Raw genomic sequence first — 12,550 nt, 5'->3', positions numbered from 1 at the left:
CATCTTGAGTGGATCACTGCCATGTGATTTGTTGTTATGTTAGAGTGTAGTAGCTTGTTGTTCTTGATGCATTTAGATGGCCTCGTGCTGTTAATCACAGATCGGTGTCATATTTGTTTTGCTTGCCATTTGCAAACCGTGCATCCGATTTCGGTGATCTTTATATCGATTTCGACCGAAATCAACTCATATCTCTAGTGGCACTCTTGGTTTTCCAAGTTGAGGCCAGGTTCAATATTTCCCTTCCGAAACATGGATATGCATCGCATATCACATCCCGCATATCATGCCATGTTTTGCATCATGTTGTTTGTGCATTGCACGTGGTTGATTGTGTTTCCCTTTGCTTGTGTACTTGCTTTGGGTAGAGCCAGGAGACGAGTACGTGATCAAGGAACCCGTTGAGTACGCTTATGAGGATCAAGCTAACGTCAACTCAGAGAACTTTGCAGGCAAGATGACCATACCCTCGAAATCACTTCTATCTTTGCTTGCTAGATGCTCGCTCTTTTGCTATGCTTATGCTACGATACCTACCACATGCTTTATCATGCCTCCCATATTGCCATGTCAAACCTCTAACACACCTTGTCCTAGCAAACTGTTGTTTGGCTATGTTACCGCTTTGCTCAGCCCCTCTTATAGCCTTGCTAGTTGCAGGTGAAGATTGGAGTTTGTTCCTTGTTGGAACATGTTTATTTGTTGGTATATGATTATTATATCTTGTTTACTTTAATGCATCTATATACGTGGTAAAGGGTGGAAGGCTTGGCCTTGTGCCTGGTGTTTTGTTCCACTCTTGCCGCCCTAGTTTCCGTCATACCGGTGTTATGTTCCTTGATTTTGCGTTCCTTACATGGTTGGGTTATAATGGGAACCCCTTGACAGTTCGCCTTGAATAAAACTCCTCCAGCAATGCCCAACATTGGTTTTACCATTTGCCACCTAGCCTCTTTTCACTTGGGTTCCGTGGACTCAAGGGTCATCTTTATTTTAAGCCCCCGGGCTAGTGCTCCTCTGAGTGTTGGTCCAACCTGTCAGCTGCCGGTGGTCATCAGGGGCAACTCTGGGCTGGCCTACCAGAACCTTGGACAATCCGGTATGCCCTGAGAAAGAGATATGTGCAGCTCCTATCGGGATTTGTCGGCACATTCGGGTGGCTTTGCTGGTTTAGTTTTACCATTGTCGAGATGTCTTGTAACCAGGATTCTGAGTCTGATCGCATTGTCTTGGCAGAAGGAATATCCTTCATTGACCGTGAGAGCTTGTGATGGGCTAAGTTGGGACACCCCTGCAGGGATTTGAACTTTTGAAAGCCATGCCCGCGGTTATGGGCAGATGGGAATTTGTTAATGTACAGTTGTAGAAAACCTGAATCTTAACTTAATTAAAATGAATCAACAGAGTGTGTGGCCATGATGGTCTCTTTTCGGCGGAGTCCGGGAAGAGAACACGGTCTCGTGTTATGCTTGAATGTTGGTTGTTCTAGGATCACTTCTTGATCATAGCTTATCGATCGAGCCTTTGCCTTCTCTTCTCGCTCTCATTTGCGTATGTTAGCCACCATATATGCTAGTGCTTGCTGCAGCTCCACCTAATACCTTTTACCCTACCTATAAGCTTAAATAGTCTTGATCGCAAGGGTGTGAGATTGCTAAGTCCCCATGACTCACAGATTACTTCCAAAACCAGATGCAGGGACCGATGATACCGCTCCAGGAGATTCAACTGAGCTCAAGTGGGAGTTCGATGAGGACTCAGGACGATACTACGTTTCCTTTCCAGACGATCAGTAGTGGAGCCCAGTTGGGTCGATCGGGGACATTGTTGCTTTTGGGGTTATCTTTATTTTGGTTCAATAGTCGGACCTTGATTGTATCTGGATGAATGTAATGTTATTCATGCATTGTGTGACGTGGCGATTGTAAGCCAACTATGTACCTCTTGTCTTATTCATTACATGGGTTGTGTGAAGATTACCCCACTTGCGACATTGCTTACAATGCGGTTATGCCTCTAAGTCGTGCTTCGACACGTGGGAGATATAGCCGCATCGTGGGCGTTACAAGTTGGTAATCAGAGCCTTCCCCAACTTAGGAGCCCCCTGCTTGATCGAATCACTGGCGTTGTTGAGTCTAGAAAAATGTTTTGAGTCTTCTAGGATTATATATATCGGAAAGTAGGATTGTTTTTACTCCTTAGTCCCTTCATCGCTCTGGTGAGGCATCCTGACGTAGAGTTTTGACTCTTCTCTTCTCAAATTTCACTAATTTTTTTAGCATCACGCGGGTATCTTGGAATCGTTCCGATGGTTTTGTGACGAGAACATTGTTCTTGGTGCCTCCTGACATTTAGGGGTTGTGGCAGTCTCCCGGGGAGTTGAGCTCCGAGGTGTTGTCGTCACAATTTTATCGTTGCAATTATGGAATACCTGAGTTTTGCCGACGTCAAAAATCTCTTTTATGCAGTTGTTGGTGAGACAACCTCGACGCCACCCAGTTCTGGGGCGGGAGTTCGGGAGTATTGCCATAACTCGTATAACGGATGCTTTTCGATGGTTGAGGTAAATGATTTCCGAAGGTTTCTTAGTTATGTGTTGAAGGATGGATACAGCTGGATGTAGGATTTGCTAGCTTTGGGTGAGATATTATGCTTCCCCTGTATCCCCAACACCTAATTGCATAACCAGGAAAATTTCGGGAGTTTCATAGGTGGGACTTCATGTAGCTCTAGTATTTCTTCTGGAGATATTTGGTTTGTGATTGGGTAATCCTCACCAAGTATTTGTTCTTGTCCGTACCTTGTTGTTTTATTCATCTACCTCTATCTAAGTGGCTTCTCAATTTATGGAAGTGGCTTCATTTTGTTCGGATGTTAAGACTATATGTTGCAATTTCGATCCATTTGATTCAGCTGGAATATATGTCTGTCATGATGCTAACGAATGTCACCCTCTTCAGGATGGCTCCTCCAACGCGTCAGAATCCTGAACTGCCACCACCACCTCCACCTCCGGAGGCATGGAAAGCTGTGATGGCCGCTACCAATGCCAACACGCAGATGCTCTTGCAACTCTTGCAAGAGCGCAACCAAGGGAATCAAGGCCATGGCAACTTTCAGAATCAGTTTGCTACACTCAACCAGTTCCTCGCAAACCAGCCAAAGACCTTCAGTAACTGTGTCGAGGCAACATACGCTGATGATTGGCTCGTGGATATCTGCAAGCATTTCGTGTGCAGCAACGTCAGGCCTAAGGACTTTGTCAAGTTTGCCTCGATCCAACTCAAAGGCCAAGCTATTGAGTGGTATCAGCAATACAAAGATTCCAGAGGAGGTCATGTGATTACCTGGGATGAATTCCGTCAAGACTTCAAAGCTCACCACATTCCTCTGAGTGATGTTGAGATAAGCGTGAGGAGTTCCGCAATCTGAAGCAAGGCAGCTTGTCTGTTTACCAGTATAACATCCTGTTCCAGAAGCTCGCTCGTTTCGCTAAGCAAGACGTCCCTGACGAGAAGAGCATGATTTATCAGTTCAGAGGTGGCCTCAGAGAAGATCTCCAACTAGCTCTCGTGCTTTTTGAGCCACAAAAGTACGATGAGTTTTACAGTATGGCACTGAAACAAGAGACTGCTCAACTCAAGTGCGATGCTTCCAAGAAGAGAGTCAGGGATGCAACTCCTTCTTCCTCAACTCAAGTCGCAACTAAGCAGCAAAAGTATTGGTTGCCTCCTCCTCCTCTGTTCCGTCAGCCTTATCAGTAGAAGAGCAAAGGTGGCAATGGATCTTCCCACCCACCCAACCTAGGCTTTCAGAACAAGACTTCGTCTCATGCTCCAAGATCAAGTGGTCCGTATCACCGTCCGCTCTCGGAGGTCACATGCAACAAGTGTTAGTAGAAGAGTCACTATGCCAACAAATGCTTCAATCAGAGACGTCTTCCTCCTCCTCCTCCTCCTGTGAGATTTGCTAGCACTGCAGTGGTCAAGCATAACCCCAAGTTCGCAAAGGTCAACATGATGAACGCAGCTCAGGCATAGGACTCGTCAGATGTGATCATGGGTAACCTTCCTGTTAACGATATTCCTGCAAAAGTTCTTTTTGACACTGGGCATCACATTGTTTCATCTCGAGACCGTTTGCATCTAAGCATGAGTTAGCTTTTCAAGTTTTGCCTAGACCGTTAGCAGTTGTCTCTCCGGGTAAACATATGAACACTAACTCCATTGTTCCGGATGTTACCATCACGATGGGTGACTACAAGTTTCTGTCTTCTCCTAATGTTCTTGGTGACTCGAATATTGATCTTATTCTCTGAATGGACTGGCTTTCTAAGCACAAGGCTCAGCTTGATTGTGCTGCCAGGCAGATTCAATTGACACATTCGTCTGAGGATGTAATCGTCTTTGCCGCTCGTGACGATACCATTCGTCTGTTTTCTCTCAACGAGAAGGGCGAGTTGACTGGCATATCTCAGATTCCAGTCGTTTGTGAATATCAAGACGTCTTTCCCGAAGAGCTTCCAGGAATGCCTCTGCACCGGCCAGTCGAATTCATCATCGATCTTGAGCCGGGCACGGAACCTGTTTGCGAACGTCCTTACAAGCTTGGACCTGAAGAGTTGAAGGAGCTGAAGAAACAACTCGATATTCAAGAGCGTATGGGTCTCATGCGACCAAGTTCTTCTCCATGGGGTTGTGGTGTTCTTTTTGTCAAGAAGAAGGATGGCACGGACCGACTTTGTGTCGACTACCGTCCATTGAACAAGAAGACCATAAAGAACAAGTACCCAATTCCGAACATCAATGAGCTTTTCGAACAACTCAAAGGTGCTCAAGTATTCTCCAAGCTTGACCTCCGTATGGGCTATCACCAGATTCGCATTCGTGAACAAGATATCCCCAAGACAACATTTAGAACAAGCTATGGTTCCTATGAATACACTGTCATGTCTTTCGGCCTTGTCAACGCCCCTCCAACATTCTCTCGCATGATGGGCTACATCTTCAACGCCTACACAAATGACTTCGTCTTGGTCTACCTCGATGACATACTGGTCTTTTTCAAGAACAGGGAGGATCATGCCAAGCACTTGAGATTGTTGCTGGATAAACTCAGAGAACATCAGTTCTATGCGAAGTTTTCAAAGTGCGAGTTTTGGCTTGATGAGGTTCTCTACCTTGGGCATATCATCTCCGCCAAGGGCATAGTTGTTAATCCTGAGAAGGTGTCTGCAATTGTGAATTGGGAACCACTTCAGAATGTGAAGCAACTCCGCAGCTTCCTTTGGCTCGCAAGCTATTGTCGAAGGTTCGTTGAGAACTTCTCTAAGATCGCGAAGCCTCTTTCCAATCTCCTGCAGAAGCATGTGAAGTATGTCTGGTCGCCTGAATGTGACATCGCTTTCAACACCCTGAAAGAGAAGTTAGTCACTGCTCCAGTTTTGACTCCTCCTGATGAATACAAACCGTTCGAGGTCTTCTGTGATGCTTCCCTTCAAGGTCTCGGTGCAGTGTTGATGCAAGAGAAGAAAGTTGTGGCCTATACCTCTCGTCAGTTGAAGCCCAACGAAAAGAACTACCCCACTCATGACCTTGAGTTGGCGGTAGTTGTCCATGCTCTTTTAACATGGAGACATCTCTTGTTGGGAAGAAAAGTGGACATCTTCACTGATCATAAGAGTCTCAAGTACATCTTCACTCAGCCAAACCTCAACCTCAGGCAGACTCGTTGGATCGAAATGATTCAAGAGTATAATCCGAGTATTGAATATACTCCAGGCAAGGCCAATGTAATTACTGACTCATTGAGCAGGAAGGATTACTGCAATAGTTTGATTATCAAGCCCTACCAACCAGAGCTTTGTGAAGCGTTCCACAAACTTAATCTCCAAGTTGTTCCTCAAGGATTCCTTGCCAACCTCCAAGTCTCTCCTACTTTGGAAGATCAGATTCGCGAAGCTCAACTTCTTGATGCAATGGTGAAGAAGTTGAAGATTGGGATTGCCAAGAGTCAACCCAAGTACAAGTGCTATCGCCTTGATGACAAGGATACTCTATTCTTCGAGGATCGCATTGTTGTTCCTAAGGGTGACCTTCGTAAAGTCATCATGAACGAAGCTCACAATTCACTCCTCTCTATTCACCCTAGAAGTACAAAGATGTACCAGGACCTCAAGCAGTCGTATTGGTGGACTCGAATGAAGCGCGAGATTGCTTAGTTTGTGAATGAATGCGATGTCTGCAGAAGAGTGAAAGCAGAACACCAACGACCAGCTGGTCTCCTCCAACCTCTTGCCATTCCAAAATGGAAGTTTGATCATATTGAGATGGACTTCGTGACTGGATTTCCCAAGTCCAAGCATGGCAATGATGCTATCTTCATTGTCATCGACAAGCTCACCAAAGTGGCTCATTTTCTTCCTATCAAAGAATCTATCACAGCAGCTCAGTTGGCAGAGCTATATACCTCCAGGATTGTCTCTCTGCACGGCATTCTGCAGTTGATATCTTCAGATCGTGGTAGCATCTTCACCTCTAAGTTCTGGGATTCTTTTCAGAAGGCCATGGGCACCAACATTTGCTTCAGCACAACTTTTCATCCTCAAACCAGTGGCCAAGTCGAGCGAGTAAATCATATTCTTGAAGATATGCTCACGGCTTGTATCATCTCTTTCGGTACGAAGTGGGAAGATTGTCTTCCATATGCCGAGTTCTCCTACAACAACAGCTTCCAAGCGAGTTCGGGCAAGGCCCCATTCTAGATTCTCTATGGCAGGAAGTGCCGTACTCCTCTTAACTGGTCAGAGACTGGTGATAGGCATAGCAAAAGAGCAAGCATCTAGCAAGCAAAGATAGAAGTGATTTTGAGGGTATGGTCATCTTGCCTGCAAAGTTCTCCGAGTTGACGTTAGCTTGATCCTCGTAAGCGTACTCAATGGGTTGCTCGATCACGTACTCGTCTCACGGCTCTACCCAAAGCAAGGACACAAGCAAAGGGAAACACAATCAACCACATGCAATGCACAAACAACATGATGCAAAACATGGCATGATATGCGGGATGTGATATGCGATGCATATGCATGTTTTGGAAGGGAAATATTGAACCTGGCCTCAACTTGGAAAACCAAAAGTGCCACTGGAAAGATGAGTTGATTTCGGTCGAAAGCGATATAAAGATCACCGGAATCGGATGCATGGTTTGCAAATGGCAAGCAAAACAAATATGACACCGATCTTCGATTAACAACACGAGGCCATCTAAATGCATCAAGAACAACAAGCTACTACACTCTAACATAACAACAAATCACATGGCAGTGATCCACTCAAGATGCTTGACAAAAGATGAACACTGAACTATGGCTAATTCACTCAATAGCAGGCTCAGACAAGCATGGCAAAAGTACAAAAGATAACAGGTTACAGACTTGGTGAAAATAACATGTCAAGAATTTAACATCAGTAAGCAATTTTTAGAGCAAGATAACAACATGATACAGGAACATATCATGGCAAATCAAGGCATGGCATGAAGCTACTCAAAGCATACAACAAAAGTACCTTACTGACCATAAGCCAAAAGCGATCAGAAAATACAATGCCAACCATGTGAACATAGCAAGTTTCGTTAACAGATTCAGACTTAGAAGAAAATGGAACATGGCAAAACAGATTCACGTAGGCATGTTTACAAGCTCGATGCACTCACCACAAGGCATTGCATGATAAACTAAGCATACACTCAGCAAGTACACATGGCATAGAAGCTAAACATGGCAAGACCAACCTCATAGCATGCACGGATCAACTACAACAACCTTGACAAAATTGCTTAACATATGAACAATCTGACAGGAACATTTTATAGCAAAAGTAGAGCTCTATTGAGTCAAGCTAGGGTGCTCCATAATTGCAAACAAAGGCATGGATGGATAGAGCACAACAATATCTACAAAACATCCTTACTGATCATGCTCAAAAGAGGCATGGATCACTCTGTAGCAACATCAATACATGGCATAAAAATATTAACCGGGCAAAGACTTAGAAGATTTCTAAGTCCCTGAAATCAGCAACATTACGAGAGATACTTTGGATGCTTGTGCTAGCCACCACAAAGATCACAAAAATACATGGCATACACCCCTGTAAAGATGGCATGACATACTTCAAAACACATGTAGGGCTCAAGTTCATAGGAGGCACACATTAATCATGTCAAAAATGACAAATGTCCAATTACTGATAAGAATCTGAAACTAACATTGCATAGCCCTCTTGCAACAGCATTTAGGGCATCAAGATGAACTCATATGAACATGGTGCAATGGAATGAAATGAAGTACTCGTCGAGACGAACAATTTGGCATGCTACACGCCCAAAACGGAGCTACGGATGCAGAATTATGATGCGATGACAAACGCTAAAAATACTGGGGCCAAGGGAAAAAGTCAACCTCTCCAGATCTGGATCAAGGGTTTGCACGCGTTTCGAGGTTCACCGGAAAACACTGTAGACGGCCGGATCCGGTGACACGGGACTTGCCGGTGGCCGGACTTGGCGAGGACGGCGGCGGCGCCGGGCGGTGAGGGGCGCGGCGGTGGCGCGGCGAGGCGGCGCCGGACGGCGGTTGCCGGCGACGAGGCAGGGCCGGGCAGCGCGGGGCGGCGGTCGCCGGAGCGGCGGAGGGACGGGCGACGCGGCGAAGGGAGCCGTGCGGCGCGGCGCGATGGGCTTCGGGGGCTCCGCCTGGGCCGAGCGGGCCGGCTCGGCTGCGGGCGGCGGCGCGCCACATGGCGGCCCCCGGTTGGGCGCGGACAGCGGCGGCGAGGTGTCCTGCGCGGACCGGACACGTCCGGCGCGCGGAGAGGAGCGGGGATAGGGTTAGGGGTGGAATGATCCAAAATTTCAGGCAGGAGTGCCTTTTTATAGGTAGAGGGAGCTCGGAGACTCCAAATCGAGCATGGTTTTCGGCCACGCGATCTTGATCGAATGACCTAGATGATGGAGGGGGTTTTGGTGGGTTTTGGGCCACTTTGGAGGGGTGTTGGGCTGCAACACACACGAGGCCTTCTCGGTTCCTCGGTTAACCGTTGGAGTATCAAACGAAGTCCAAATGACACGAAACTTGACAGGCGGTATACCGGTAGTAAACCAAGGCCGCTTGGCAAGTCTCGGTCCAATCTGAGAACGTTTAACCCCCGCACACGAAAAGAGGCAAAAGGGGACACCGAAGGACATAGGAGCGCCGGAATGCAAAACGGACAAGGGGTAAAATGCTCGGATGCATGAGACGAACACGTATGCAAATGCGATGCACATGATGACATGATATGAGATGCATGACAAAGACAAAAGCACACGAAGACAAAAACCCGACAACGAGGAAATGTCATAACTTAGTGCCGAAAATGGCAAGAGTTGGAATACAAATATGGCAAGTTATATACGGGGCGTTACAACACTCCACCACTATGAAAGATCTCATCCTGAGATCTAGGACTGGAAAAACTCTGCATATTCGGAACGGAGGTGCTCCTCGCGTTCCCAGGTGGCTTCACGGTCGGAATGATGTGACCACTTGACTTTCAGGAATTTGATAGGCTTGTTGCGAGTCTTGCGCTCAGTTTCTTCAAGAATAGCAATGGGGTGCTCATGATAAGACATGTCTTCTTGGAGATCAATCTCTTCGAAGTTGATGGTGCGGTCAGGAGTCTTGAAACACTTACGGAGTTGAGACACGTGAAACACGTCATGCACGTTTCCAAAGTTGGATGGAAGCTCAAGTTGATAGGCGAGATCGCCTCTTTTGCCAATGATCTTGAAAGGACCCACGTATCTAGGGGCAAGCTTCCCTTTGATACCAAAGCTGTCGTGGAATTGTCACGGCAGATTTCCTTAGTGTCAGGACTTAGTCGCGAGGCCAACGCATCTATGTGGTAGCTTGAGAGGGGTTGAGCGGGATGAGAGACACGATGTTTTACCCAGGTTCGACCCCTCACGGTGGAGGTAAAAGCCTACATCCTGCTTCATTGATATTGATGATGATGATCACGGTTACAAGAGTGCTCTATTTCGAGAGCTATTGTCTAAACCTAACTTGTCCAACTTGTGGAACTTGTGAATCTTGTCCATCTTCTCCCTTTTGGGGAGCCCTGCCCCTCCTTATATATGTTGGAGGGGCGGGTTACATGTAGAGTCCTATTAGGATTAGGACTAGTCTATCTCTAATACAAACCGGATACAAGTCCAGGTCTTAGCTCCTTGTAAGATAAATGTTCCTCATGCCTTTCCTCTTAAACCGGCCCACCATTAACATAAACCGGCATGCTGGGCCTTGGGCCTTGTCATCCATCTGGAACACGCGCCGGGTCACCAATGAGTCTTCAGGCTCGTGAATCGTCATACCAGTGAACCACCAGACTCGTAAACCGCCAGACACGTAAACTGCTAATCATGTAAACCGCCAATCCTCTGGCGGTTTACCAATGAAACGCCAGTCCGGCCGGGTTATACTTCCGTCCGGTTTACACCACGGGGTATATCCCCGACATTAGCCCTCAAGTTTAGCTTGGATTTATCCATGGTAAACTTATGCTACAAAATAAACACAAGAACAAATTTGACAGGTTATGCTCCGGGTTAAGAATTCTTTGTAAACCGGCACCTGATCACCCTTAAGTCCTTGTTATTTCCTCCTTCTGGGAAGTCCGGGTCAACAGACCAGCTTCATAATCAATTTGCTGACATTGGTTTGTCACAGAGAAATATTGTGAAGAATAACTCCTTTTACTCAGCTCCCAAAGCGCTGGTTTAAGAAATATGGGTCTTGAAATACTTATCTGATATTCAGCCGGTTTGAAGATGTAAAACTTGCCGGTTTAATTTTACCAAAATGGCCGGTTTATAAATATTGATGGCACCGGGTCATAATTGTTGTCAACACCGGGTTATGTAATTGATCTTCCCGATTTGCTCAAAACTGATAAAATGAAGATATTCCTCCTTTATATGCATAATACCTGTAGCCCCCAAGTCTTAAGAGGAGAACATAGTGATAACTTAAGACTTGCTCCAATAAGTGTTTCAACCTTAAAACTTCAACCAGTGTAGCCCCCAAGGGTCGGGTCATTATGAAATAATGAGCAGGGACTTTGTAAATATAATCTTGTAAACTTTGAACAACAACGTGGAGCCCCCAAGGGCCGGCTTAGTAAGATAATACTGAACCGGGACTTGATATATATACTTTAATGAAAACAACATATTATAATGTAGCTTCCATCGTAGGGCTTGAACCCACGTCCACAAGGTTAAGAGCTTTGTGCTTTACCAACTGAGCAATGGATTCTTCAATATTATGGATGAAAACTTGTGTACCTTGAATTGTTGACAAGAGCAATTGGTAGCCCCCAAGGGCCGGCTCATTATAATATGATGAGTCGGGTCTTCAATAAGACTAGTAAAAATGACTTTTCATTAGCCCCCAAGTGTCATGGTGCATGCTTGCAGCGACATGAGACTTGCATGTAATCTCAATTTGAATACTGTAGCCCCCAAGTGCCGGGTTGTAAGCCTGCAACGACTCGGGACTATTGCTTTCATTGTAGAATAAATCATATCCTGTGATAAAATAATAGCCATTGCACTAAAGCGACTTTGAAAATTTAATAGTACCGGTTATTGATAACCATAAAAATCCAGCCATGTTGGCTATTCAAGATAATATAATCCGGTATGAAAACCTTATTCATTCAATATCGTAATGAAAATTCAGCCAAGTTTAGCTATCTGAATAATATGACCCAATGATTTATAAGCGCATGATTCCAATGGCGCAATCCAAATATATATACTGGCGACTTATAGTCCAAAGCCAGGCTGGTTTAACAAACCTGTTTCTGCATACAACAAGTTTAAAGTGTCCTGGCGGTTTACCACCGGACGGGTCATAATGCCCAACATATAACCCGGGTTTATAACCAAGGCTGCCTTTAAGAATAATCAAATATGAAATAGATCATACCTGTGACATTGAATCACATTGTTGGTTTTACCAACTTTTTGTAGTAAAGGTGATAACCCCAATCTTGAGTACTGATAACTCCTTCCATATTGTGCCGGTTTATGATAAAACCGTGCGGGGCTGTGATAAACACCGGTTTACTCCATAATAGGATGGTAACAGAAAAATCAAACCGGGCAGATAGTCTCCGGATTAAGATTTGACCGTGTTCCGTCAATTTGTAATTGACAGTTTGGGCCGGTTTAAAACTTTGTCGGTTTAAAAACGCAACAAAAATAAAAGAAACAGCTATCAAGGAAAATATTGAGGCAAAGGCAATGATAAAACCATTTGCAAAAAGAGGCTTATTTGAGCTGATCAGATGGCGTTACCATGGTCGGACACGACCAAGCTCCCGATAGGTGTAGCTATGGTTTAAGTCAGCCAGGTCCCCAAATGAAACCGTGGCATTTATGCCGATCAAGTGGCATGGCAATGGTTCGGGTTCGACCAAGCCCCCAAGTGATTCTGTGGCCTTAG

This window comes from Triticum aestivum, chromosome 1A (genome assembly GCF_018294505.1).
Source record: "Triticum aestivum cultivar Chinese Spring chromosome 1A, IWGSC CS RefSeq v2.1, whole genome shotgun sequence".
Classification (NCBI taxonomy): Eukaryota; Viridiplantae; Streptophyta; class Magnoliopsida; order Poales; family Poaceae; genus Triticum; species Triticum aestivum.
Note: the sequence above shows the minus strand (reverse complement) of the source record.